This window comes from Cynocephalus volans, chromosome 15 (assembly GCF_027409185.1).
Source record: "Cynocephalus volans isolate mCynVol1 chromosome 15, mCynVol1.pri, whole genome shotgun sequence".
Taxonomy (NCBI): domain Eukaryota; kingdom Metazoa; phylum Chordata; class Mammalia; order Dermoptera; family Cynocephalidae; genus Cynocephalus; species Cynocephalus volans.
The window spans coordinates 16,045,816-16,073,427 of record NC_084474.1 but is presented as its reverse complement, the minus strand read 5'-3'; the positions used below and the strand labels follow the sequence as shown (position 1 = coordinate 16,073,427).

General features: G+C 40.9%; 1 protein-coding gene across 1 annotated transcript in view; it reads right to left on the bottom strand.

Moving 5' to 3' along the window:
• The window catches only part of FAM110B (family with sequence similarity 110 member B), a 140,308-nt gene extending 113,113 nt beyond the window's left edge, over window positions 1–27,195 (bottom strand). Inside the window, exon 1 of the mRNA XM_063079703.1 lies at window positions 27,068–27,195. The gene's annotated coding sequence lies outside the window, so the exon portion shown is untranslated. The remainder of the gene's footprint in view (window positions 1–27,067) is intronic.
• Window positions 27,196–27,612: the final 417 nt, after the last annotated feature.

Below are 27,612 nucleotides of genomic sequence, written 5' to 3'. Positions count from 1 at the left end.
AACACATTCAAATGGGAATGATCATCAGCCAGAGCTTCGCACTGGTCAAACCCAATCAGAATCCAGAGGGCAAGAGAACTCACGGACACTTCATATTTTGGGGGACACTTGCTTCAAAAATGCACATGAGACTTCATGTCCAATTAGGAAAAGGGGCACATGAAAGGCATTTGATCCCACAGTAACAAGAAATTTCACCCAGACCAAAAAAAAAAAGAAAATTTTCTATGGGCTTAGCAAAAAGTAATAAATGCAATGAGTAAGAGCATGTCAATAAGAACAGAATCACAGATGACTCAATAGATTAGCTGTTAATGACTTTAAAACAACTATAACAAATATGTTAAAGAATATATAAGAAAATAAGAATTTAATGGGAGGAGAGATGAGACATTTTAAGACAAATAAAAATTCTAAAATAAAATCTAAGACTAAAGATGCAATATTTAAAATAAAAAAATTATTGAATGGGCTTGTCAACTGGACACTGTAGAAGAAAAAAATGGGTAAACTTAATTTTTCCAAACTAAAGAGAGGAACAAGGAAAAACAACAGGGAAAAAAATGAAGTATCAGTGGCTTGTAAAATGATATCAAACAACAAAACATATGGAAAATTAGCGGAGAGGAGAGAGAAAAATAGGATTAAAAATATTTGAATATCTACAGATGAAATGTGTCAAATTTGAAAAAAATCAGCCCACAAAACCGAGAAGCTCAGTAACCCCCATGCAGATAAAGAAAAACTCACCTAGACATATTACGATCTACCTGCTAAAAACAAAACATAAATAAACAATTTTCAAAAAGCAAGAGGGAATAAAAAGATAGTAAATACAGGGGAACAAAGGTAATAATGATGGCCAACTTCTCATTAGGAACAAGGGAAGCCAAACAACATATTTAAAGTGCTGAAAAGAAAAAAACAAGATAGCTGTCAACGTGGAACGCCATACCTGACAAAATTATCCTTGAAAAATGACAGACAGAAGTTTTCAGCTGAATGAAAGCGAAGAAAGTTTGTCATTAGTAGCTCCACACTGCAAAAGATGATAGAGGAAGTTCTTCAGGCTGTAGGGAAATACAGGCTAAGTATTCATGATCTGAAATGTTTGGGACAGGAAGTGTTTTGGATATCAAAATCTGATTTTTTTGAATTTTGAAATATTTGTATTATACTTACTGGTTGAGCATCCCAAACCCAAAAATCCAAAATCTGAAATGCTCCAATGAGCATTTCCTTTGATTGTCAAGTCAGCAATCAAAAGTTTCAAATTTTGGAGCATTTCAAATTTTGGATTTTTGGATTTGGGATGCTCAATTTGTAATATCAAATGGAAAAACTTAGATCTACAGGAAGGCATGAAGAGCACATAAGTGCTAAATGTGTGTTTTTTTTTAAGTATTTTTTTCTTTATTTTTGATATAAAGAAAAGATAATTGGTGATAATGCAAGAAAAATAGTAATATATTATGAGGTTTATAACACATGTAGAAGTAAAACATATAATAATAGAACAAAAGATAGGAGGAGAGTGAATGGAAATATTCATGTAAGATTCTCACATTGAATGTGAAGTGGTACAATAGTAACTCAATGAAGATGATGACTCTGAACCTATCTGTCTGTCTGTCTGTCTGTCTGTCTGTCTGTCTGTCTGTCTGTCTGTCTATCTACCTGTCTGTCTGTCTGTCTGTCTATCTACCTACCTATCTATCTATCTATCTATCTATCTATCTATCTATCTATCTATCTATCATCTATCTATCTACCTATCTATCATCTATAGTAACCCTTAGAAGAATCAGTATAAAATAAAACCAAACTTTGGCTAAAAAGCCAAGGAGATAAAATACAATACTAAAAATTATTGATTAATCCAACATGAGGCAAGAAAGAACAAAGAGATCAGATAAATAGAACACAAATAATGAGAGATTAGTTAAAATCAACCATATTAATCATATCAACATAAAAATCAACCATATCAATGTATGATGATACCAATGTAAATTAGATTAAATGTAAAGGAACTAAATGCCTCAATTTAAAGGGAGAGTTTTTCAAGACTGGATAAAAAAAGCTACACCTAACCATACTATTTATAAGAGACACACTTTAAGTATAAACATGAGGTAGGTTAAAAATAAAAGAATGGAAAAATATATATATATACTACACAAACACTTATCATAGAAAAGGTAGTGTGGCTACATCAATATCAGATAAAGTACACTTCAAGATAAGAAGTATTCCTAGAAATAAGGAACGGGCACTACAAAATAATAAATGATTCAATTCAGTACAAAGACATGAGAGTTTCAAATGCACATTACATGTGTGCATCTAATTATAAAACCTTCATTTTGTAAATGAAGCAAAAATTTACAAAATTAAAGAGAAACAGAAAAAATCCACATTTATAGTTGGAGATATTAGTGTTCTGTGCTCAATAATTGATAGGACAGGTAGAAAAAAAAACTTGACAAAAATATTAAAAATTTGAATACATTTGTTTGAGCATTTATCAACATAATAACCATTAACTAGTGTACGTATTCTTTTCTTCACATTCTATAGCCCTGGGAAATGGAAATAGAAGGCTAACATTTTTGTTTTTGAGGACAAAATGATCCAATACATATAAGCAGCTTAGAACAGTGCTTTATGAAATAAGCACCATTTGGGGAACTTTGGAGAAGACAGGGGACTAGAGGTGCCCAGGGCATACTCCTTCTGCAGAAGAAGATTGAAATGGGCCTCCTGTCACTGTTTCCACAGTGGCTGGAGCCATTGCATGGTCCCAGAACTGTTGCCCATCACAAGAAAGGTCACCACTGGTGTCCAGGGAGTGAGGTGAGCAAGTGCAGACCCATGACCCAGAGGCCCAACCCACATGGAGAATTATACTGCCCCCAGGGTAGTGCACCTGGGGGTGGGAGCTACATGGGCAGCCCACACAACTGTCTTGATCCTGGGAAAGACACATGTGTAACCCCTGGGGAGTGCAGAAATCGAGGATAGCCAGAGTAGGGAAGAAAATTACCAGTGTACCTATCAGTGTCAGGAGATGCTAGCTGGGAGGCCAAAAAGCCCACCCAGGGTCACCCACCCCCACCAAAGAATGACAGAGCACACAGGTGCTTCTCCCAAGAACTCAAGATCTGGCCCACATCTTGGACAAACAAACACAGTGTCAATAACCTCAGCAAGGAATCACAAAGGGCCCCAGTGCCTAGGCCTTGAAGGCACTCACATGCAACTCCAACCTTGAATACCAATGAAGTAACCTCATGGAGACTACTACTACTGGTTCTACCCAGAAGCAATACTAGAACATCCTACTCAATAGTAAATATAAAGCACATCAGTAGGAGAAAGTCTCTCTCCTCAAAGGCCACTCCAGAGTAATAGAAGAAGCAACCACCTGTCAGATGACCAGGCATCAACATAGAGATACTAGAAATATGAAAAGCCAAACAAATATGAGTCCACCAAAGAAATACAATAACTCTCAAATATAAGACCCCATACAGCAAGAAACCCTTGAAATGAAGGAAAAGGAATTCCAAGTAACAATCATAAGGAAACTCAATGAGATATAAGAAGACTCAGTTAGATAACACAATGAACTGAGCAAAACAAAACAGAGTATGAAAGAGCAAATTTACAAAGAGATTAATAGTTTTAAAAAGAATATAGCAGAACTCCTGGAGCTAAAGGAGTCATTCAATGAAAACAAACAAACAAACAAACAAACAAACAGAAAAACCCACAACAAAGGGATTAAGAAGTAGGCTCAAACAAGCAGAAGAAAGAATTTCTGATCATGAACAGTCTTTTCAAAATAACTCAGGTGGATGAAAAGAAAAAGAAAAAGAAAAAAAAGAATTGTAAAAACCCTGAGAACAAGCAGACAACCATAAGTACACAAAAATACAAATCATAACTGTTCCAGAAGGGGAGGGGAAAGGAAAAGGCATTGAAAAACTGTTTGATAAAATAATAGCAGAAAACTTCCCAGGTATAGGGAATAATATGGACATTCTGATCCAGGAGGCGCAAAGATAACCACACAAATTCAATCCAAAAAGATCCTCTCTAAGACATATTATAGTCAAACTGGAAAAATTCAAAGACAAAGTGAGAATCCTGAAGAAAGTGAAAGAAAAGCATCAAGTCACCTATAAGGGAGTTCCCAACACACTAACAGCAGAGTTCTCAACAGAAACTCTGCAGGCCAGAAGAAAATGGGATGACACATTCAAAATCCAAAAAGAAAAACCCACCAGCCTAGAATACTATACCCAAAAAAACTATCCTTCAGGAATGAAGGAGAAATAGTGTAGTTCCCAGACAAACAAAAACTATGAGAGTTCACCATCACTCAATCAATCCTGCAAGAAATCCTCAAGGGAATCCTGCATGTGGAATCCAAAAAACAATAACCACTACCATTAATACACAAGAAAGAACAAAACCCACTGGTAGTACAAAAATGCAAATGAGAAAGAGAAAGAAACTGTATCTTATTAACTTCAAAAACCAACAAACACCAAAGATAAGCAATAAAAGGGAAAGAAAGGAACAGAAGATATTTAAAGCATCCAAATGAAAATCAATAAAATGCAAAGAGAAAGACAATATCTTTCAATAACAACCCTAAATGTAAATGGATTAAATTCCCCACTTGAAAGACAAAGACTTGCTGATTAGATTAAAAAGCTAGACTAAACTATATGCTGTCTACAAAAGACTCACTTCACCAGTAATGACATACACAAACTAAAAGTGAAAGTACAGAAAAAGATGTACCACAGAAATGGAAATCAAAAATGAGGAGTAGCTATTCTTATATAGCATAAAACAGACCTTAAACCAAAAACTGTAAAAATGAGACAAAGAACATCATTATATGATGAAAAAGAAATCTATCCAGCAAAACAACATAACAATCATAAACATATATGCACCCAACACTGGAGTACCCAAATATATAAAGCAAACACTATTAGACCTAAAGAAAGGGACCCAAATACAATAATAGTTGGGGACCTGAACACCCTAGTTTTTGGAGAGATCACCTAGGCAACAAATCAAGAGAAAAGACAGGATTTAAACCACACTTTAGACCAAACAGACTAGGCACATATCTACAGAACATTTCATCCAACAACCACAGAATATACATTCTTTTCATCAGCACAGTGAACATACTCCAAGATAGACCACATGTTAGGTCACAAGTCAAGTCTCAACAGATTTTAAAAAACTGAAATCACTTCAAGTATCTTTTCAGACCATAAAGAATTAAACTTAGAAATCAATAGCAAGTGAAAATCTGGAAACTATACATACACATGGAAATTAAACAACATGCTTCTGAATGAACCATGGGTCCTAGAAGAAATTAAACAGGAAATCAAAACATTTCTTGAAACTAATGAAAATAAAGGCACAGCATAGCAAATGTGTGAGATACTGCAAAATAAGTACTAAGAAGGAACTTTACTGCAATAAATGCTTACATCAAAAGAAAAGAAATATTTCAAATAAACAACCTAAAGCTACACCTCAAAGAACTAGAAAAAGAAGAACACGCCAATCCCAAAATTACCAGACAGAAAGAAATAATTAAAATCAGAGCAGAACTAAATTAGAGACCCCAAAAACTATACAAAAGATAAATGAAACAAAAAGTTGGTTTTTTGAGAAGATAAACAAAATAGACAACTATCACCTAGGCTAACAAAAACAAAAAAGAGAGAAGCCTCAGATCACAAAAATCAGAAATGAAAAAAGAGACATTACAAGTGACACCACAGAAATATAAAGAAACTTCAGAGACTATTATAAACAACTTTACACCAACAAATTTGAAAACCTGGAGGAAATGGATAAATTTCCAGACACATACAAACTACAAAGACTGAACCAAGAAGACACAGAAAACCTGAACAGACTAATAACAAGTAATGAGATTAAAGCAGTAATCAGCAGTCTCCCAACAAAGAAAAGCCCAGGACAAGATGGCTTTACTGCTGAATCTACCAAACCTACAAAGAAGAATTAATACCAATTTTCTTCAAACTATTCCAAAAGATTGAAACAGAGGCTATTCTCCCAAATGCAGTCTATGAGGCCCCATCACACTGATACTAAACCAAGCAAAGACACAACAACAAAAAAAGAAATCTATAGGATAATATCTTTGATGAACATACATGCAAAGATCTTCAATAAAATATTAGCAATCAGAATACAGCTATACACCATGATCAAGTGGGATTCATCCCAGGGATGCAAGGATGCTTCAACATATATAAGTCAATAAATGTGATGCATCACATCAACAAAATGAAAGACAAAAGCCATATGATTATATCACACATATATAAAAAGCCACATATGACAAACCCACCATGACTATTATCCTGAGTAGGGAAAAGCTGAAAGCAGAAGCTTTCCCTTAAGAACAGGAATGAGACAAGGATGCCCACTCTCGCCACTCCAATTTAACATAGTATTGGAAATACTAGCCAGAGTAATCAGACAAGAGAAAGAAATAAAGGGCATCTAGATTGGAAAAGATGACGTCAAAATGTCGCTGTTGCACATGACATGATCCTATATATAGATAAAACTACAGACTCTACCAAAAAACTCTTAGAGCTGATAATTGACTTCTGTAAAGTTGCAGGATACAAATCAACATACAAAAATCAGCAGCATTTTATACTCCAACAACAAACTAACAGAGAAACAACAAAGAAAGCTATTCCATTTACAATAGTCACCAAAAAAGTAAAATACCTAAGAATAAATTTAACCAAAGAGATGAAAGATCTCTACAATGAAAACTACAAGTCACAGGTAAACGAAAAAAAAAGAGGATGTAAAAGGATGGAAAAATATTCCATATTCTGGGATTAGAAGAACTAACATTGTGAAAATGTCCATACTACCCAAAGCAATCTACAAATTCAGTGCAATCCCCATCAAAATATCAATGACATCCTTCATAGAAATAGACAAAACAATCCTATTATTATACGGAACAACTAAAGACCTCGAATACCCAAAGTAATCCTGAGAGAAAAAAAATTAAGCTGGAGGCATAAGACTACCTGACTTCAAATTATAGTACAAAGCTAATGCATGGTACTGCCATAAAAACAGACACAGGGACCAACTGAATAGAATAGAACTGAGAACCCAGAAATCAACCCACATATTTACAGCCAACTTGTCTTCAACATAGGCACCAAGAACATACACTGGGGAAAAAGACCGCCTCTTCAATAGATGGTGCTGTGAAAACTAGACATCCAATGCAGGAAAATGAAACTATACCTATACCTCTCACCATATACCAAAATCAACTCAAAATGGTTTAAACATTTAAATATAAGACCCGAAACTATAAAACTCCTTAAAAAAAAAACACAGGGGAGATACTTCAGGAAGTAGGACTGGGCAAAGACTTTAGGAATGACCCCAAAAGCATGGGCAACAAAATAAAAAATAAAAAATGGGATTATATCAAACTAAAAAGCTTCTGCACAGCAAAATAAATAATTGAGTTAAAAGACATCCTACAGAATAGGAGAAAATATTTGCAAACTATGCATCCAACAAAGGATTAATATCCAGAATATACAAGGAACTCAGACAACTTAACATTAAAAATCAAATAACCTGGTTAAAAAATGGGCAAAGGAGCTGAACAGGCATTTCTCAAAGGAAGATATACAAGTGGACAACAGACCATGAAAAAAATGCTCAACATTGCTAATCAGGAAATGCAAATCAAGACCACACAGAGATATCATCTCACCCTACTAGTTTGACTTGCCATTACCAAAAAGACAAAGAATAACAAATGCTGGCGAAGATGCAGAGAAAGGGGAAGCCTCCTTCACTGTTGGTGGGACTGTAAATTAGTGCAGCCATTATGAAAAACAGTACAGAGGTTCCTCGAACAACTACTAACAGAACTTACATACAATCCAGCAATCCCACTGCTGGGTATATACCCAAAGGAATGGAACTCATCATGTTGAAGGGATACCTGCACTTCCATATTTATTGCAGCTCTACTTACAATAATAGCCAAGAATTGGAGCTAACCTAAATGTCCATTGACAGACAACTGAATAAGGAAAATGTGGTGTATATACACTATGGAATACTACCCTGCCATAAAAAAGAATGAAATTCTGCCATTCACATCAACATGGATGAACTCAGAGAAAATACAAATGAAAAAGCCAGGCACAGAAAGAGAAATACTGCATGTCCTCACTCGTAAGTGGGAGCGAAAATAAAATAAAATAAAATAAAAAGAAAGAAAGAAAGACACAACAATCAGAATAACATGATGAACTTTCAAAAGGAGAGGGTGGAACTGAGGTTACCAGAGACTGTAATGGGGGAGGTGGAGAGGGGATAAGTGAGGAATTGGTAAGGGGGCGCGAAAAATGATTACATTGTACAAAACTGAATATACTAATTATCCTGATTTGAGCATCAAATGTTGCACACAGGTATTGATATTCAAATCTGTACTCCACAGATATGTACTATCAACTATGTTTCAATAAAAAAAGAAAGAAAGAGATACACAGCAATCCTGAACAGCAAAGCACCCTTTCTGAATAATTCTAAGTATTCCTACTTTTTACATGTTTTTCCAGTCTTAGGAAACCCCAGGACATTATTACTGGTCTAGGCTCTTGAATTCAGGATATTTCTCAGCTTTTGGTTCCAGCACAAATATGAAATACCTCATTAGCACCTTTCAGATACTCATTCACATGAAATATCAAACAAATCAAATACCAAATAGAAAATCAAATCAAATATCAAAAATCAAACTGTTTCTTGACTTCCAAGATACTAAAGCCTGTGAGTATCTTGTCACAATTTATTTTTGAGGGGCTTCGGAAATCTCTTTAAATAGAATATGGCTGTAATGTCACTCGGAGGTTTCTAAGAAAAACCATCCTTTGGCCTTCATGTCCCTCAGCCCATACAGAAAAGACACTGCAGCCCCTTTTCCCCAACTCCTCAACTCTCTCGATGCCAAGTTCAAGATGAAAGCAAAGCTAAGCTCTCAACTGCACCAACAGTAAACAGCACCTGAGGCCCTTCCTCTAGAGTTAAGTCCAAAGTGGGGCCCTGAAATCTTTATTTTGAATATGTGTCTCCAGTGATACGAAATACTACCTTGCATCTTACCTCTACTTTCAAGTTTTCCCGCAGATGCAGATAAATGCTGAATCCTGCCAACTCAATGGCCACAGGATCCTGTGCAAGTCAGTTAATTTCCCTCAACCAGTCTCTCATTTCTAAAATGAAAACGTATCTACCTAGAATTTCCCTTTGGAATTCCTCCCCCAACTCTCCACTCCCAGCCCATCCCTTCACCTAGCTAACACCTACCCTTCCTTAAAATGTAGGTAGATCTGACTCAGCTCAGATCTGACCTTTTTCAGGAAAGCCTTCCTGGACACATTGCCTCTCCTGTTTGGGCTGGGCCCATTCTGCTCACATTATCTTCTCCTGGGCCATGGGCTTAGCCTTTCTCTGGTGGATCATGAGCTCCTGGAGGACAGAGGACACTACAGGCTTGTGCCAGGAGCACTTCCTGGCACGTGGCAGCACCTCAGGCAAAATTCGCTGAAGTGAGTAGCTAGCCAGACACAGTCTGCGACATTACAAAGGATCATCGATCATTGTTCAGGTTCTTCCCTGGCCAGGAATTTGACCTATAACCAAGACAGTTCAAGCAGCCTCAGGACAGGCCCGAGGTGAGAAGGAACTGAGCTCCTGATCCATCAGGCAGCCTTGACTCTCCAGCCTGCTGCTGAGCCACATTGGAAGCGGAGCCTCTAGGCCCTGCCCAGCCTCCAGTTGATGGTGGCCACAGCAGTACCTTGACTGTGGGCTCCTGAGAGCCCCCAGCCATAACCTCTCCTAGCTAAGACCCTCCAATCCCCACAGAAATGTGAAGACAGGAAATCCGTATCATTTGAGCCACTGAGTTTTGGGGTCATTTGTTATGCAGATTTTACTTCAACTCCTAGCTTTCTCTACATAATCATTTATCTAAAAGTATCTATTTCGTAGATTAAAAAAAGAAATCATCAAAGCTGCATAGAGAACACCAGTTCCCTGTGGCCATACTCACCATGGAGACATCAGATTTCTCAGAGGCTAAAGTTGATTAAAAGATACCCTAGTTAGTTTTGTTTTGTGAGGTATTCAGACTAAATGGGTCAACTATATAATTAAACCATAAAAACAGAATGAGTTGAAGATATAATAAGAAATAGTTCAATATTCAAGAAGTTAAATTTGTATCCAGGTAGGACTTATTTTTATTACAGAAAACACATTTTACTAGATTTCACTTGAAATCCTTGTAACTTTTCAAAATCATGTTTTAATTCACCAAGGCCTAAAGTCTTGACGTTATTAAAAATGTCTTATAACCACACATTTAAAAATATTTTATTAAAGCAGAATACACTACAAAAACATGTTTTCTTTTAAAAATAATAAAATGAAGACCATAGGTTTGCTTCCAAGTATGTAACATGTTCAAGAAATGATATCCCTCAAAGCAAATCATAGCTGAACTGATATTTGTAAATATGAAAAACTATATGGAATAATGACAAATGCAAAATGGGTAGGCAAAAACATACACACTTATGGCTTATTAAGCAGAAGGGACTTTACATTAAAAATTAGGGACTGTATTAAAGATTCTTGTTGAGAAGGTTAAAGGTCATCTGCTCTGAAAGAACTTTTATAACACTTTTTGCTCTCTGCAGTGTTTTCCCTAGGAGACATCCACCTTTGTAACCTTCCCTCCTGCCAGGATCCTGCAGAGTTTACCACGCCTGGGACTCAGACCTAGCACTACGCACCTCTCAAAGGAGGTCCTTACCCAAACCAGCTCAGCATCACCAGGGAACTTGTGAAAAATGCAAACTCCCAGGCCCTTCCCAGACCTAGCAAATCAGAAACTATGGAGTGAACTGGCAATTTGTGTTTGAACAGCCCTCCAGGGGACTCTGATGTGCTACAGTCTGCAAAGCACTGACCCAGATCAAGGGTTCCTAAAGCTACATGAGCATCAGTCAGGAAGGGCCCTCTGCAGTTCGACTAATTCCCACTGGGCAGAGGGAGGCCCAGGAAGCCACAGAATCCCAAGTGTTCCTACTGGGTCGACAGTCTGGGCCACTGGCATAGGGAATCTTGAAGGGCCTTTCAAGGAAGGGCTGGTATCTTTTATGCCAACTTAATCCTGCTAGTTCTAGTTTTGTTTGGGCCTTTTCCAAGCCAGAGAGCACAGAAGGCAAAAGCGTGTCTTCACAACCGGATTCCAGGATCCAAATGCACAGGCAATCCCTATGCACATGAGGCCCGTGTTCCAGTCACACTCGCAGCACATAACAGACACCCCAGCAGAAAGGCCAGCTACTGCACACCTCTCATACTGCGCTTACAAGCATTTATCACTTGATTTTGGTGTTAAAGAGAGAAGTGACCTTATTTCTCAGCACTGTGCCCCTGAGAGTGCCCTGAATAGACTCCATTAAGTCTACCGGGGAGCAGGCTCAGAGCTTCTAAGACATGATGAAATAAACTCAAAATGAGAAGTAAAAAAGATGGTGCTGGAAATAGCAACAGAAACTGCAGGTTATGGGTGAGGTAGATACGTATCAGGTTAAAAAAATCTCAGCCTTGCCATGCAGGACGGAAAGACGACGTCCAGTCCACTATCACTACCCCGCCCCCACCCACTGACGCCAGAGTCCACTCCACATGGCAGCCCCTTCTGCTCTGGGTCACCTCTGAAACCTGCCTCCCTCCCACTTGTCCTCATGGGCCTCGATTCAGCAATGTGGGAAACACACACACAATTCACTAATCCCTCCTCCCACAAAGGCCTTTCTGGTATGGTAACCACTACTGACCGAGCCCCGGGTGTGCCCAGCTGGGACTGCTGCAGGGACAGGACAGCACCCGCCCCACCACGAGCCCCTGGCTGGGCCTAAGGACCGCCTCTGGGCACATCCCAAGGGCTCCCGCTTCACATTCTTATGCTGGACCCGACATTTCTTGCTATGACATTCCATCTTCGATCCACTTAGGATAAAGATTCTGTAACGTCAGGTGTCTGCTACCTAGTTCAGTACTGGGGAAATTTCTGTCAGTAAGTAAAGCCCAGACAGCCTCAGTTCCTGAGGCAGCACACTAATTCCAATACAGCCTTTCTCCTTGAAGAAAACCCACCTGGGGTTCTTCAACAGCCCCTCCCAGGCCTGGAGGGAAGACCGGTTGGTAGAATAGACAGCCCAGGGCAAAGGGAAAGTTGGGGCCTCTGAGAGCCACCCCTAGGAAGGCATCAGCTCAGCCTGGGAAGGAAAAGTCCTCCCATGCTCACCCCACCTCGCCAAGCTCAGGCAGGGGAGACCCAGGATCCCAGGAATGGGAAAACCAGGCTGGGAGGTCAGTGGCAGCGTGGCTGAGGGACCACTCAGCACATGTTCTACACCAGCTCCTGACTCACTCCTCAGACGACCTGAAGAGTCCATCTCACTTCTTCACACTGATGTCCCCACTCCTAAAGTGGAACCAAAGCAATGCCAACCCTGCAGGATGTTCTGAGAAAGAGCTGGGGTAACCCCAACTGCCCTCCAGTACTTCTGCACGGGCACAGGAACCCAAAGGTCTGTCAGCCACCAGAACCAGCGCCTAGTCTCCCTAGAAGATTTTCTACTCAAAAGAGATCATTCAGTGGTAAAAACTTATTTTTTTTCACTAGGACTCAATAAAACTTTTAACTTTAAATGGGGAAAAAAAATGCAACCTCTAAATATTTTTTCTTACCTACCAATAAATAAATAAATAAATAAATAAAATAAAAAACTTGCCCACTTTGATTTAAAGATTTAACATATAAAAGTTTCAACACGGTCAAAGATACAAGGGTACTTCAAAAAGTTCATGGAAAGATTCGTATATCTTTCAATTCTAGTTTTCTATGAGCTATGTGAAGTACTCTCCTATAACTCCTATCTTCCCAGTGTAAAGAGTTTAAACAAAACCAACTTATAGACCAAAAATGACATTAAGAAAGCCTCTAGTTTTACCTTAAACCCTGACTTCTTTTACAAAAACATGTAAGAAAACTTCAAGAAAAATAAGTGGAATAAAATCAGAGGAAAACAGGAAATAAAAATTTTAGGACCTAGAGAGAATTTAGGCATGGAATAAATACAGAGTTCAAGACAGAGGAGAAACTAACCATAGTTTCCTATTAAGTTCCTACAGTTGTCCCTCGATTTTGTCTAAAGTTTACTGTCTATATTTTAAATCAAATTACTTGCCTTGCACATTTTTGACAGATTCTTAAAGGTGTATAGTGTAGAGCTCATGGGGCGATAAAGTGTGAGAGGACTCACATCTCCAAGAGAAGTCATGTGGCCGTCTTTGAAATATCCTTCAGCCAAAGCAGAGCCCATGACAGATGGGAGAGCTCCTCAGTCATGAAGGTGATTCTGAGAGCGGCTAAGATAACTCCCTGCCACCTAGACGTTGCCTGGATCCCCTTGCTAGGTACTTGGAAGGTCAAAGTTGATGGATGGATCAAAAAGCAAAGCCGTGGATGGGCTATGTAAAACCCTTGAAAGAATCTACCAGAACCAACAAGCCTCTCAGATTGTTAAAAGCCCAGCAGGTTCCTAACTTTTAGCTAAAGTTCAAAACACCTGACCAGAATGTAGAATCTTTCACTTCTGTAGAGATGCAACCAAAGAGGTACCTTGTGGGCAAAGTCAGACTGTTCTTCGAGAAATAATAGTTTAAAGGCCACTCTAGTATGTGGGTCCAGTAAATCCCCCAAAATACATTGTCGAGACAATTGTGTACTGTAAAATTTTCAAAGCAGATATTACCAAGCTTTCTACCACAGCTGCAGAAAAATCTTACATAAATTAATTTGCTATATACTAAGTTGTTGGATAGGAACCATTAAAAATAATGATTTTGATTTTAGACCAATTAATACTACACCATTCTTTGCAGCAAGAGTTAGAAATCAAGCTCAAGTCCTGCCAAGAAACCAGCAGAGCTGGAGGTGATATCCCCTTCATGTCCCATACCCTCCACTCACGTGCCTCTACTGGTGTGGTACCACACAGAGTGCCATTTTATTTAAGTGGTTTTCTTTCTCCTTAGATACATGTTGAGGTTAGGAACACTATCTTGCTAATCTTTATTCCTAGCACCTAGCACAGTGCTCGGGCACATATGTGCTCAACAAATGTGTTCAATGAACTCCAGACCACTCAGCAGAGCATGGCTTTTGTGCATAACCTCCTTTTAGACTACTAAAATCCTGACCGATCTTGACCTCTTGCCAATGACATTAGTCATGTTCCTTCACATCACTGAAAGGAAAGAAGCTCTATGGGAAGCCCGAGAGCATCCCCTAGGCTGTTCCTGACACAACCATCAATACTCAGTACCTGGAGAACTGAGTTTCACCAGCTGTAGACACAGCCCCACCATCAACCACAACTCCTTGTTCTCGAAATTTTCCTTGAGCTTATCCAACGAGACGTCTCAAATGCACTGCAGAAATCCAATGCATATACAAATCTGCGAACTGTTCTCATCTTCTAGCCTAGCAACCTTATGAAAAAAAAAAAAAAAAAAAAACCAAAACAACAACTGAAGTCAGCTTGGCATAATTTGCTCTTAGTGAAGCTATTCTTGCTTTTACTTATTACTACTTTCCTTTCTACAAGTACACAACCATCTGCTTCCCACTATGTTTTAGAATGCTGCCAAGGATATGGAGTAATGTCAATGAATTGTAGAATCTAGAACAGTACCGTCCCGTGGAAATACAATGTGTGCCACAAATGTGAACCTATATGACGATACTTCAGAAAGTTCACGAAAAGAGTAATATTATCTTTTAATTCTATTTTTCCATGAAATTTTTGAAGTACCCAAGAATCTTAAGTTCTCCCAGAGCCATATTAAAAAAATGAAAAAAACAAGTAAAATTAATTTTGGTAATATATTTACTTCAACCCAATACATTCAAAATATTATCATTTCAGCACATAATTAATATAAAAATGATTTATTTTACATTCTTTTTTCTAACTGAATCTTCAAAATTTGGTATATTTTTACACTTACAGGACATGGCAATTCAGTCCAGTCACATTTCCAGGGCTATGCAGAGCAGGTCTAGGATCTCTTGGTGCTTTCTGAAAAACCAAGGCATTTACCTTGATTCCGGCACATCTTGTATTCTCCAAAATCTCTCAGGATATTATCAACGGTGGTATCTCAATCCCATCTGCACACTCCTGTAGCACCTGAGAGATTAGTCACCTCAGACTCCAGACACAAACTACTCTCAGGGCAGCAGAGAGGGTTAGGACTGACATAGACACTCTCAAGACTCTGTTGGCTCAACTATGATTGATGCCCCTCTATCGGGTCCCATGGGCCAGCGGTCAGACAGGGACATACTGTGCGCCTTTACATTCCAGTTACTTGAGCATCATAAAGACGCATCTGTTTCTTCTGTTCTTTCTGTTCACACCACAGAAGGTAAAGGAAAATACTTAGAGAGCAGGCATGGTAAAAGGCTTTTTGGATGACAGGCCTTCAGGCTGAGGAGAGTGCAGGTGTGAGGCCAGGAGATGCCCAGGGAGGGGGCTGCAGGGGCCCCCAGGACCTGGAAGGGCATGACAATGAGACTGTTCTGGGCACAATGACCAGGGATTTTGGGAGCTGAGGATGGTGACAAGGCTGATGGCTCAGCTAATTCTGAGGCAGTAAAGTGCAATAGAGGCAGGGAGATCAGAGAAAAAGGAAAAAATGACCAAGGCCTGCACTGAGGTGGAGGGTGCCCCAGAAACAGAGAGAAGCCAGGCAGGAGAGACATTTCAGGGTCATACAGAGGGGAAAGGTCATGACCAGGGGACGTCAGGGGGACTCAGGTTGTCATGAGCTGCTAAGCACCAGCTGGCAGGAATGCAGTCTGATGAAGACTGGCCTGTCTTCTGCCTTCAGGGTGGAGGGCTCTCCACTCATGGGGCGCCTGCCTGGTGTTAGCTTTAGCTCAGATGCAGGGAGAGAACCCAGCCCTTTCCAAATGCAAGCTTCTCATGACTCCCACACTGTCACTTCATTACACCAGAGAGCTTCAGCTAATCCATTAAAAACCTACGAGCACAGACAAAAGACGTCTTGTTACTATATTTGCTATTTCAGGTCTGACGGATTTACCCTCTTGCTGAAAGAGGAAAAGTTTCTAGGAGTTTTGTTACTTTACATATCAAAAATACCTTCTGACATAACATTCTGTTTGTATTACTTTTTGTTCAAAGGGGAGCCTTAGTCCATTCGGGCTGCTATAACAAAGACTGGGTGGCTTATAAACAACAGAAATTTATTGCTCACAGTTCTGGAGGCTGGAAGTCAAGAACAGCAGATTCTATGTCTGGTGAGGGCCCGTTTCACGGTTCACAGATGACGTGTTCTACTCGCAGGGTCCTCACACAGTGGAAAGGGCAGGGCAGCACTCCAGGATCTCTTCTATAAGGGCAATCATCCCACTCCTGAGGGCTCCACACACATGCCCCAATCACCTCACAGAGGCCCCACCTCCTAATACAATGACCTTGGGAATTAGGTTTCAACATATGAATCAGCAGGGACACAAACATTCAGGCCACAGCAGAGGGGAGGGAGGGGCCAAAAAGTGGTGGTAGAAAGAAAAAGCGAAGAAGCCTCTTTTTCTCCAATAATAAAAAGGCGTATCTTTCTTCCACTGACACTGCATTCCCAAGTCCAGTAGGCAGTATGGGATGCGTGTGATCCCTTTCACAAGATGTACAAGGCATCAACAAGGGCAACAGGACATTTCAGAGGGTGCAAGTGTCAGAAGGATCTGGAAGGGCATTTAAGTTCTCTTACGCCAGGCAGTAACTTGAGGATCAGAACCAGTGAAGTGCAGCTCTAACTAGGAGGCAGGTGAAGACGAAGATGAAGTTCTAACTAGGAGAAGTGGCACCTAGGACTTAGAGCTATTGGGCGCTTCTGGATGAGGGAAGACTTGATTCCGCCCACCAGGTAACCACACAGTGTCAGGCACATAGAGGCAATATTCATTGCCTAGGAAATGGAAGTGGTGCCAGAAACCAGGGACATCTCTAATCACCATGTCACTGGCCAAAATCCTAGCACTGGTTTTGGAAAAAAAAGAAGAGTTCAGTTAAGCACGGAGTTCATGTCCTAATTGTGAAACATCCTTGATGAGAAGTTTTGACTCTACATACACGTGGACTCAGCCAGTTTCACCACAGGAGGTCTCTAGTTAAACTCTTCCCTGGGCTTTAATAAAGACCCACAGCCAGCCTACTGGACTTTGCCATGGCCACACCACCTGTCACCTGGCCACCCCCCACCATCATGGTCCCCTGGGCCTTGTACCGAGCTGCTGCCTGTGGTTGATTCTATTCTCAAACCAACTCCTGGCCCAAAGAGGAACAGACGAGGGACTCAGGAAAGCCCAAAGCATTCTCACAACAAGTGTGAAAGTAAACTCTTAGAGAAGTTAATTAGTTCTAGTTATATGCAGCTGCTCAGTTCTTTGCCTCTTGAAGCCAAATGTCTCACAAAGCAGCACTAAAAGTGCATATAAGTAGAAATGCATCAATTATTTCAACTATAAGATAAAGAAACCCATCATGAAAATACAAAGAATATCAGTAAAGTGCTGAAAACAGTGCTGGAAACATAGTAAACACTATATAAGGGTCTGCCTCAATAATAATATCATTATCATTATTATTATGATTGGTTACATGTGGTGACGGACAAATAATCAGACATGAATAATCAGGTGCTTTTGAAAAAATGATAGGACACTCAGTTCCTTTTTGATATTTACCATATTAGGCAATAAATGGACTCTATTATCATCAAATCAAATAACTATCTTCTGTTGAAACTAGAAAATGTATATTTTCCAGTTTTAAAATGCTCCCCTACTTGGCTGAAATACGAAGATCAAATAAAAATAAAAACTATAAATGCAATGCAATTATACAAAGTAATTACTATCACCTTAAACTTGAATGTAAGTTGTACTGGGCATAAACTATAAAGTGGAGACTTAATCCCTGTACAAGTTAAAGTTGCTCATGGCCATAAAGGTCATCTCCATGTGCACTCTGCAAAGACCACACAGAGTAGGGAGGAGAGGGTATCAATAACACTGTTGTCCTTTCATAGACAATACTCAGTGTGGAGAGATGCAGAAACTATCTCCATCCCAAATGAACTTACTGTCTCATGGAAGAGACACTCACAAACCAAGAACACATCATAAAAAGCAGCAATCAACTAAATCAGTGAAGGAAGTGTTGAAGGAAGAGCAGGACCTAGACCAAGGGTACCTTCTCTTAACACTCTGGGAGTCAGCTCATTTAGACAGACTTGGGAAGCAGTACTTTTACAAAATGTTTTGAAACCAGCTTACAAATTACTGAAATACTTTGATTATACTACAGATATGGTTAATTTCATGTATCAACTTGACTGGGCCACTGGGGTGCCCAGATATCTGGTCAAACATTATTTCTGGCTGTGTCTGTGGGTGTTTCTGGATGAAATTAGCATTGAATTGGTGGAGTGAGTAAAGCAGATGGCCCTCCCCTATATGGTTGGGTATGATGCAAGTGGTGGAAGGCCCAAATAGAACAAAAAGGTGAAGGGAGGCTGAATTCTCTCTCCACCTGACTACTTGAGCTGACACATCTGTGTTTTCCTGACATCAGCCTAGAACTTACACCATTAACTCTCCTGTGTCTCCAGTTTGCAGATGGCAGATTATAGGACTTCTCAGCACCCATAATCATGTGAGCCAATTCCTTACAATAAACCTTTTTGTATGTATGTCCTATTGGCTGTTTCTCTGTAGAACCCCGACTAATATAAGGTATATGTAAAAAACTAATACTATATGGTAAATGAAAAATCCAAAGTAAAATGAAGATACGTAAGTATTTCAGACACAAAATGTATAAAGATATTTGATAATGTGCTGATATGCTCAATTAAAAGGACCTGTGATGTGGTCTCTTTATTGCTAACTCACAGTAGAATGCTTCACACTGAAATTACTCTGGAAAACCTTGTGGAAATAGTAACGGGATGAACAACCAAAACAGTTCAGTCTTGTGCTAGTGAATTCTGAAAGGTAAAATATCTGTAGGAGAAATCAGATAAGCAAATCAGGCCACATGAGCTGAAACTCACGTCACAATGAGGCGAGGGCAGAGCTGCTTCTAACTGTAAAAACACAGCCACTGTGATGCTCACAGTAAACACTGGTCCCTTCACATACATGCACACTAGCTCCACGATGTCTGTGGGACTCTCATCACTTCTCAGGAAATTCATTTAAAACCAATTCAAACAATGTAAGCAGACCACAAATCTTCTCTGGCACTACCTAAAAGAACATTTCAACTATCCACAAAATATGTTATTTATATGACTGTAATAGACTCCCCCTGTAAGAGCTGCAAATATAAATTTACTCATGAGAACCAGAAAAAAATAAAACCTTCATTAAATGAAAGAGGTAAGTAACCAGACAGTTTATCCTCTCAAAGCTGGGGGCCACTTTGGCCAAAACATTTTACAATGGTTTATGGTCCACACCCGGTTTATGCTGCAAGCTAGAAAAAGCCAACAGAAGCCGTGAAGAGCACCGTGACTAGTCATATTAAAAACCAACACAATGCTTTCTCTTCTTTTCTCATGGTCACTAAACAAGAACAAAATTTATTGAGAAGAAAAACATCTGATTCTTAAAAATCACAACATTCCAATTAATGATCATTTGAAAGGGCACCGGCCAGGGTTAGATTAAAAGGATTTTTTAAAATCCCCAACTCACAGTCAAGTGTACAACGAACTTCCCCATTCACCTTGTTCCAACTATGTAGAACTATGTCAAAACACAGAAGTGCTGTCAAGACTCATTGGTATTTCCCAACACTGCTGAGAGCCCAATTTCCAAATGTATTTTTGACCAAGAGTAGAAATGGTGCCCCCATGGTAGCCAGGGAAAGGGAACTAACTACTGTGTTTGCACGTGTGTTAACTAACTATGTAGACACATCTGTGATTATGGAGTGTCCACACAAGGGTTTGAAGGTGAGTCTTTGCATTTTATTTACTAAACTTCGCTCAAGAACTAGTCAATAAGCAAGCTCTGTGAAAGATTAAAAGCCTGAAGAATACATACTCATTTCTAAAATGAATAGGATTTCCTCTTGAAAGATATAACAGCATCAAAAATTAATGCACCAATGAAAGTCATTATATTGAGATGTGGTATCATAAGCAACGTAACAGCAGAAACTGGGAGAATAATCCACAGTCCAGAGTGCCAGCTCAGCACCAATTTCAGTGCTGGGAAAACACAGGGCTTCTGGCTTCTGGGGGCCAGAGCAGTTTCACAAGCATCGGTCGCCTTTACAACAGTAGCTGCATTTTCTTACTGTGTTCACTCCCACGATTTTTATATAATGAGTTAGGTGTTTGTAAGCTGGTATCTCAGGCTTTAGGTAGGCCTCGTGTGACATTTAGCTTGAAGACCAAGCAGGTGGCACCATCTCAAAAGCCAGGGCAAGACAAGCATGTCCTACTACCCTAAGAAACTAATGTTCCCAAATACAAGCTCTCCATCTCCTCCTACCCCATTCCCCAAAATACTCTATCAAAGACTTCTCAGAACCTGCCAGCGGGACCTCAGCTATGTACACACACAATTGGAAAGCCAGTCACTACCTCGTTGTGCAAAGAACAAGTCCAGAGATGACCCTGCTTGGGATTAGGCTTTCAGCTGTGCCCACAAGGCCCCGGAGGGAAGGAAACAGTTCACTCAGTGAACACATACTTGGCCAGGAGATATGGCCAGCACAGCTCTAGGCACTGAAGCTACAGCAGCTTGTGTGACAGAGCCCCTTTCACCCTGGGAAAATGGACCGCCAACACGTCTACAATGAATGCGATTTCAGTTAGGGATGGGGCTGTGGATACAATAAAACAGCATGGCAGTAAGAGAGTGGCTAGAGAAGGGGCTGCTTTAGCTTCAGCAGTCAGGGAGAGTCTCTGAAAGAGTGACTTTAGTCCTGAGGCCCACATTAGGAGATAGACAGATGAAACGAAATCCATGCAACAGAAACACCTAACAGCAACTAACCTCAATAGAGGGCTTGGTGTATTATGAGTATCATCTTATTTAACCCTCTTAAGAATCCTAGAAAGTAGGTAGTATAGTCATCCCCATTTTACAGATAAGGAAACTCAGGTTCCTGAAATCTCCATCACTTGCTCAGCTTCACACAGAGCCAGCTGTGCACCCAGACAGATTCGAATGGAAGACCTGTCTCTCTGTCACTCAGTAACCTACTTTGCCATTTGCTGGCCTACAACTAAGTTTCTGGCCAGGGATCCATACGACCATGACCAAGCACTCACCCTGCCCTGCTCCCAGTCCTGTGGCAGAGCAAAACAAAGCTTGTAACTCCCAGATCTACATGCACATTCAAGGCTGGGGCAGTGTCTGCAACTCCCCTTGAACGTGGCAAATCTGGGCCTCCGCAGCTTACTGGTCTATGTGACACCAACAGTCTGTAGTGCACATGGAGGCAAATAAAATAAATACCTCCTCTACATCTTTTTTAAGTATCAGAAAGACTACTTACACGTGGCATGGTTTTTTACTCCACCTTCCAATCTTGGGGTGGGTAATTCCACAACCCATGACCTCCCTCCTGTACCTCCAAACACAGGATTTTGTACCATTCAGGTACCATTCCTTTTGTACCACTCAGGTACATAGAAAGAAAATGCAAATCTGCAAATGTGCGGGTCCTCTCACCTTGATCTCCAGAACATACCATTTTTTACCGATTCTAAGACGCACCTATTTTCCCATTTCAATACCTGAAATCAGACCTTTTAGGGGTTCCCAAGTCCCAGCATTAAAGTCCTCTGTGAGGTCCTCCCAGACCACCCTGCCCAGATGAGAAAGTCGCCCCATTCTTGACTGTGCTTTAAATTAGCTCTTCATTTTTTTGTTTATTTTATTATTTATTTTCCTACTTCACACTATAAAGCCCCCCAAAAGGCAGGTACCTTGTCTTTCCTGAAGACTGTTTATTCAAAGTACCTGGCACACAATGAGTCCTTTATAAACATCTGTTTAAAATGACTAAACTGTTCTTTTGCATAATTACTTTTTTTTATGTTAAGTTCCAGTTAATGGCACAAAAAAATTACTGGCAAGAAAGATCCCATAGCTGGGATTCTTCCTGAAAAAAAAAAAAACAATTAAAAGATGAAACAAACTTCTAGTGCAGCTATGAGGAAAAAAAGCTTTGTATTATAAGATAACTACTCAAAAATTTCTCATATGCTTGTGAATTGTATTTTTAAAAGCTTTACCTGGAACTGGACAATTTCAAAACCCAGTGATCTTGCCCTGATGTATAAAACATACCACAGAACTCTTATAATTCTCCCAAAAGCCTGTCTGCCAAATGACATACTGTTTCCTTTTGCTTAGATATTCACCTTTTAACTTCTCTCTTAAGTGTTTATAATTTTAAAATCCCAGTTTATTGCCAGTTCAAAATTGTTTAGTCATCCACACGTTCACTATTTTTACCACAAACATACTGGAAAAAAGGAAGTAATTTGCTTCACCTACTATGGTTTCCTTTAAAAAAAAAAAAAGAAAGAAAAGCAAGGCTTGTGTTTTTGAACATGCCTGGTTCTTAATGTGATTCTTAATGTGTTCTTACGAGACTGCAACTGCAAAATGTTGAAAACGTACAAATGCTGCTAAGTTCCTTCTCCTCATAAGTAGGAGGAAACCTAAGGTGTGAAAATAGGCATATGCATGATTTATGTTCATTAATTTTATGTCACAAAAGGATCATTCAGAAACGAACGCAGGTTGTTTAAAACCAGGATGAAAAAGGATTCTGTAACAGTGGAGAAACCTTGCCTGTGTCTAAATTATCTGTAGTTAATTGTTTGGATGACGACATTCACAAACAATGAAAAGCAAAAAATTTCCTACAACTACTCTCCAAAATCTTCCATGCAAATCATCTCATAACTTATCCTTTCAAAGTTTAGTCAATGCTACATGTAGCTTCTTTGATAAACACTTTGGGCATGATGTGTTTTCTTCTGAACAATTCTCAAATATTACTTTTTTTGTATTTCCATAATGTTTTCAATACAAAAAAGATTCACCATTTTTTAAAAATTAAATGAGGTTCTGCCTAAAAAGTGTAAAATAAAGTTTTTAAAAAATGAATATATAGAATGGGGATTTGATCCAACGTTTCATTAAGCATCTTAATCCTCTCCAGCATACTTGAGTGGTTCAAATGAACAAACCTCCTTTAAGCCAAAGCAAAATAGGTAGTCACTGGGTGTACAGGGAGCTGTAACTGTCCCCAGATCACCTGAGCAAAGCAGCTAAAACAGGCTCAACATTCTTTATTACTTCAAAATCCAAGCCTTTTTTATTACCCTTTACATAGTTCAAAGAAGTTAAACCTGCCATCTGTCACCTCAACTTCCTAAAACAGGCAATCTTTAATAAGATATTGTGAAATCTTAAGCTGTTTCCTCTGAAAATTAAAAATGGCTTAATTTCTCCTGTTTTGTTTTGGACTCTCTGATGACCAAATGCTACCCACAAAATGCAAAGCACATCACTGAGTTATAGAGAAGATATGTTTTGGTATTTAAGAAAAGAGAAGTTAGTGAACGCCTCCCGCAGCAGAATGCTCTAGGCAGAAGTTATTCCTCCTGGTGCGGTGAAAAGATCCGTGGGCTCTGGGGACACATGCACCTTGCTACTTATGAGCCATGTGACTCAGACAAGTCACTACACCTCACTTGCAGAAAGGAGATAATAGCAGCTATTGGTCTTGGAGGAGTAAAGAGAATGCACTATGAACTGCCTAGGACTATGCCGGTCCCAGCACCGGCTCTCAGAGGTAACTGCTACTGTGAGTGAGAAAACCGTTTTACTGAGCATACTTTCTAGCTTTGCTGCCTGTACTGAATAGAATGAATACATTTTTCTTGGATGAGTCATGATTTTGCAAAGCTTCGGGAGTTTCATCCTTAATATCAATTCTCATTGCATCCTACCAGGAGCCAGAAAAATGGCAAAAATCAAAACAACTGAGAACTGACCATAGGAAGTTGTCTTAAAATAAATTCAAGATGCAAATAGGTGTCTAATCTTTTGTTTCTCTCTCTAACAAGTTAAGTATTAAAAAAAAAGTCCAGGTTAGTTGGAGATCCTCTAGGCTCAGGTTGGTCAATCTGACTCTAGAATGGGAAATTAAAAGTAAAGGGTACAGTTGGCTAAATGATACTTTTACAAGGAATGTTTCTCTGACACCTGAAAGACTATGGCTTTCAGAGAGAAAAACCTGACCACGTAACGTCTAAAGAACTTGAAGATGCAAAAGGAAAATGTTAAAAAAAAAAAAGCTTTATTCTTAAAAATGTTGGATGGTGTCTGTGTGGTAAGCAGTAGGTTTTGGGGAGGGGTGAGCAATGGGATTGCTGAATTAACCCCTCCCATTCTACCTGCCCACTTATGCACCTTGTCCATCAGCATTATCCACGGCACCATCTGCTGCCAAGCGCTCTACCGGCAGCAGCTGGGCTCCCGCAGGGCCCCAAGAGTTAACACAGCACCTCTTGTAGCTAAGTAAGTTATTTAGGAATGAAAAAGATGTCACTTGAAAGTTAAGGGGGGCGGGGGCAGGGGGCTTGAAATAAGTTTAAACTCCTGACAATCTTTAAAAATATCTCAATAACAAACATGTTCTGGTTACTGACACATATCAAGTAAACAGTTTTAATTTTTCTTATCTTAGCTAGTTAGACTATAAATCCTGCTCTAAATATTCTAAAGCATAAGTAAGAATTACCTACTCTGGTTGATGTATATACAGTAGATATGTTTATCTTTTAATATCTTTTAACACAGTGGGAACTACAACTCTGCTGTGTAAACATGGTTCTTTCAACTAGGAATCAGAAGTATTATTCTAAACCAATACAACAAGGGGAGGAGGGTTAAAGATGGGGTTCAGAGCCCAGATCTTCCAAAATGTCTAGGTCTCTCCTTGGACAAATTAGGCCCTCAAGGATAATTGGGTCTACTTATTATGAAATTTACCAGGACTCAACTAGGTTCAGGAGTTTGGTCTTGACCTTATAGATCCACTACATAAGATGTACTAAAAGCAACTCTTAACATGCATCAGTCATAAGCAAAATAATAACACAACATCAATTCCGATCTCAAATTAAAGCCAAGACTTTAAACAGACCATGATTTAAAATATTTGGGATTAAAAGAACAAAACAACCATTTTCCAAGCAGAAAAAAACCCACATGAGTTGATAATAAAAACTTAATATTATACTAGCTGACACTAACATAGCTCTTAAATGCCACGTACTGTTCTCAGCACTTCATAGATTATCAGGTTGACAAAGCATCACCACTTCCCTATCCAATCAGTAACTTTACAGTGTGTAATGAACAGTAATACAACAGATTAAATACTGCAGAGTAAATCAATGGGATGATACTAACCACCAAACAATTCTGGCTTACCATGAACTCACCCTATGTTAAAATATCTGATTAATAAATAGTTCACCTCAATGGCCAGGGGTTGGGATGTCACAAAATGAGAACAACAAATTAAAATAGGTATCTTCCCCGAAATGACTCTAAATGTAAAATGAGGGGGGAAATACTAAATAAATAAATATATTCCACGCCAGCAGGGGAAATGGAGAAAATGGAAGTCAAACTATTCATACTGCAAAAATGCTAATTTTACTATCATATTCCCCTTTTCAAAAATAGGTCAGTTTGCAGTCCTTGCAACGCCAGCAGTCCTTGAAACAATGTTGTCACACATGTGTGTCAGATTTTGCATAGGACATAACTTGGCTGTGAGGAAAAATCCAGAGTTTGCCTGTATCTTAGGCAGGAAAGAAAGCCTGCTCTTTTTTTTTTTTTTTTTTTTGTGGCTCAGTAAGTCTGAGAACAACTTGAAAGGGTTGAAAAGCCGGGCACCAGGTGTTTTCTTTCCATTTTTCCAGAGTAATTTAAGCACACAGACAAGTTATCTCCGCTTCCTTCCCCACAAGTCAGCTTAGGGGAGACCTGTCACTGCCATTTACATCGGGCAGCTCCCTTGTTAACAATGGGAGGGCACCGGGCTGGGCAGCGGGGCTTCGTACAGCCTGCACGCGCTTTGTGGCCAAGTCCTGAGCCCCGCTGGGTGAGGGGTGCACGCGTGGGCTAAGGAGAATTTCAGTCATTTTCAAGCCTGTATGCTTTCAAGGAAAGGAGAGACAATTGAGGCCATGGGAGGGGCTGGAGGGGGTAACCAAAAACAAACAAACTTTCAGAGCCTCGGAATCTGCATTTCTTGCAATAACTCCCAGCCAGGGATTAGGAGATTCTGATACTCCCAAAGTATTTAGCTCCGAGATGAGGGACCATGCAAGGAGCGGTGGCCGAGTGGCGTCCCCTTCCCTCGCCAACCCAGTCCTCCAGCAGCAACCGGCGGGCGCGCTTTCGGAGCCCGCCCCCGCCCCGGCTCCGCAGCGCCGCCAGCTTCCCCCGGCCCTGCTCGGGCCCCGCTGCTGCCCGCGCCGGCCTCCCCGCCGAGCCCGGGACGCGCAGCCGAGCGCAGAGGGGGCGCAGGGCGGCCAGAGGCGCCGCGCCTGCCCTGGTGGCCCAGAAAGCCGGCCGGGGACCGTCCGCGCCAGTGAGGCCCCCAGGCCGGGCGGGGGGCTGCGGGCGCACACCCGGCGGCGCGCGGCTTCGGCATGGTCCGCGGTCGCCCTCCCGCCCTCCACCGCCCAGTCTTACCTCGGCCGCGTCCCTGGCCCCGGCGGTGCGGCCCGGGCCGGGCGCCAGGCTCCCCGGGCCGGCGAGGAGGGAGGGTCGGGTCCGCGAGGGACCGAGGGCCGAGCGCGGACTGCCGCGGCCACCGAGTCCTCGCCGCCACCGCCGCCGCGGGGCCGCGGTCAGAGGGCGGACGGGGCTGGACGAGCGGGCCCAGGACGCGCGGCCACGGAGGGCCCGGCTGGCGGCGGCCGCGGTCGTTCGCTCTGCACCGAGTGGGAGGGCTCAGGCAGGCTTCGCCGAAGAGCAAGGGAGGGAACTTGGAGCGAGTTGCTGGGGCCGAGAGCGCGTGTCCCTGAGAGGGAGTACCCGCCCCTCGAGCGCCCCGCCCCGCCTCCATCCCGCCCCCACCCCACCTTTCCCGTCCCCACCCCCGCTGCACCCTCACTCCTAGCTCTGCCTCCCCCCAACTCTCACCTCCACCGCTACCCCACACACCCCGGCCCCTGAGCCACCTCCACTCCACCCAGGCCTTAACCACTCCCTCCCCCGACCCCCACCCTCATCCC